The sequence below is a fragment of the Piliocolobus tephrosceles genome, chromosome 7 (genome assembly GCF_002776525.5).
Source record: "Piliocolobus tephrosceles isolate RC106 chromosome 7, ASM277652v3, whole genome shotgun sequence".
Lineage (NCBI taxonomy): Eukaryota > Metazoa > Chordata > Mammalia > Primates > Cercopithecidae > Piliocolobus > Piliocolobus tephrosceles.
In genome coordinates, this window is record NC_045440.1 from 61800428 (window position 1) to 61803523 (window position 3096).

Sequence of the window (3096 nt, forward strand, 5' to 3'; positions counted from 1 at the left end):
CAAAGTAAAAAAAAAAAAAAAAAAAAAATGGCATTGATTAGTCAGTCAGAATGCTTTCCTGGCTGGAAAACCACCACCGGAGGGGCCAGGAAATGACCATTTTCAGCCTTCTGTGGTACATGAAGTATAAACCAAACACAGTATCATGTGAAACCAGGGAAACTCATATATTTCAGGAAAATCCCCTTACCCCTCAGGGTTGTTGATTTTTGTTCTATGTGAATCAAATTCCTGTATTTTCCTACAGAGCAGCTATGGTTCCCCCTGGAAGGAAACGGAAGACTTCGGTTCCCTGGAGGGAGCTTCTCCCGCAGCATACAGGTTCTCGCTGGAACCCTGTTGCATTTCCTCTGTAAGACACACAGGTTTATCTAAGCTGTGAAAGCAACACAGAGATAAGACCCATGGTGTTTTCCTTGTTACAAAAAAAACTGTCTACTTCCTGTCTGGAGAAACCAGGGACACTTGATTTTGAAGGGACTTCAGCAATGTAAGCATAAAATCAGCCCCTTCTCTTTAATTTAAATTCCACCTTTCCCTTGGGTGAGGGCTGTTTCTAAGTTATTTAAAGATTTAGAAAGTAGCTAGAAGGTCACTGGGTTTGTGGTGGCATTGGCTTTTACTCTTGTGCAATAAAACCACATTCTGCTTGTTCCTTTAGGTGAGGGCAGAAATGACTGGACGGAATGCCCACCTGCCCATACAGTTTGAAGAGAACAGTCCAAGTGCTCAAATACTTCAAAACCTTTTAAGAAATCAGAAATAGTGGGGAAACATTGCATCTGAGGTCACAGAATATGTTAATGTTAACCCGTGTGGCTGGAATAAATGTGCAAGCTGATGTGTTAATCTCTGATGTACTTGGAGATATTTCCCTTATGTAAATAATTTAAATTGTCCACAAGGTAACTTCATTTTCTACAGAGTCTAATTTGATTTTAACATTATTTTTCAAGATCATGTGAGTTTATCATTTCGTTTTTGGTTTCATTCAATGGTAGCAATCTGAGATAGTCACCTGCCCATCCAGGTCCAGTTGTATAACTTTTAACAAGTTATTTAACCTTCTCCTGTCTCGGTTTCCTCATTTATAAAGTGGGAATAATAGTAGTATCTACGACCGGGCACGGTGGCTCACGCCTGTAATCCCAGCACTTTGGGAGGCTGAGGCAGGCAGATCCCTTGAGGTTGGGAGTTGGAGAACAACATGGTAAAATCCTGTCTCTACCAAAAATATAAAAAATTAGCCAGATGTGGTGGCACGTGCCTGTAATCACAGCTACTTGGGAGGCTGAGGCAGGAGAATTGCTCGAACTTGGGAGGTGGAGGTTGCAGTGAGCCAAGATCATGCCACTGCACTTCAGCCTCAGTGACAGAGCGAGACTCCATCTCAAAATAATAATAATAATAATAATAATAATAATAATAATAGTATCTAACTCTGAGGATGCTTCTTCATTAATTTAGCAAACATTGTTGCATGGTCCAAAAGTGTTATGCATTAAAGATACATGGAGAGCAATGCCTATCCCTGACTTTCTGGCTCTTAGGGATCAGGGAGAAAAATGGAGATGTAAGGAGGCATAATACTAATACTACTAATAATAACAATGATAAAGATAATTTTACATGGTGTTAAGCTAAGAAGAAAAAGAACAGGTTATGAAGGTGATTGGATTGATTTGAGGGAAGGCCTCCCAGAGGTGGAGACATTTAAATGGAAGAATTTTTTTAAAAATTAGCCAGGTAAGGGCTAGGTATTGCAGGCAGAGGAAGGGGTGCATGCAAAGGCCCAGAAGCCCAAGCAGGTGGAGGCATGTGCTGTGGGCTGATAGAGTCCACTGGCAGTAGGCAGGTCCAGGTGGCACTGGCTTGTAGGCCCAGAGAAGCTGTTGGAGTTTTCCTGAGTTCAGTGGGAAGCCACTGGAAGCCTTTAACACAATGGCAGGACCTGACCTCATTCACAATTTTTTCTTTTTTTTTTTTTTTGAGACAGAGTCTCACTCAGTATGCTGGCTGGGGTGCAGTGGTGTAATCTTGGCTCACTGCAACCTCCACTTCCTGGGTTCAAGTGATTCTCCTGCCTCAGTCTCTAGAGTAGCTGGGATTACAGGTGCCACCACTACCGGTTAGTTTTTTTATTTTTTTCTTTTTCAATAGAGAAGGGGTTTCACCATGTTAGCCAGGATGGTTTCGATCTCCCGACCTCGGCCTCCCAAAGTGCTGGGATTATAGGCATCAGCCACCTTGCCGGGCCTCATTCACATTTTTAAAAGAGCTCCTGACAGCTGGTCTTCACTGGACACTGTGAACCACACGGTCCAAACCTTCTTCACTCCTGCAAACGCTGGCCACCCCGCAACTGTGAGATGCTCAAGGAGGAGTAAGAGGTAGCTGTGCTGGGGGTGCCCTACAACCCTCCTCCCTCAACGTCCACCATGATCCACATCTGCAGCAAGACCTCTGTGCCCGACCATGTCATCCGGTCCCTGTTTAACACCCTCTTCATGAACTCCTGCTGCCTGGGCTTCATAGCATTTGCCTACTCCATGAAGTCTAGGGATAGGAAGACGGTTGGTGACCTGATCACGGCCCAGGCCTACGCCTCCACTGCCAAGTGCCTGAACATCTGGGCCCTGGTTCTGGACATCCTCATGATTATTCTGTTTATCATCATCCCAGTGTTGATCTTCCAAGTCTATCGATAGAACAGGAAGCAGCATCCAGGCCAGGAGCTGTGACCCATGACCTGTCTCCCACTCACTCCTCCTTCCATTCCTCGCCCTGTATCAGCCCTTTATCCTCACACACGTTTCTATAATGGCATTCAATAAAGTTCACGTGTTCCTGGAAAAAAATAAAAGAGCTTCCTAGCTAGAGGGTGGAGAGGGGACTAGGGAAGGAGTAGAAGCCAGGGCTCTCATTGTAAGGATTAAATGAGATAATGAATGTATAGCATTTGGTGTCATAACTGACCCATCATCAATTCCCAGTTCATGTTAGTCATTTCTATTAATAGTTATGATCTATATTATTAATAATAGTACTTCCTAGGTATCATAATCTGACGGTATAAACTCAATGTGTACACCAGAA

The 3096-nt window shown here is 43.8% G+C and overlaps 1 pseudogene; it reads left to right on the forward strand.

Moving 5' to 3' along the window:
• Window positions 1–254: 254 nt before the first annotated feature.
• On the forward strand, window positions 255–2708 carry LOC111549259 (annotated as a pseudogene).
• Window positions 2709–3096: the final 388 nt, after the last annotated feature.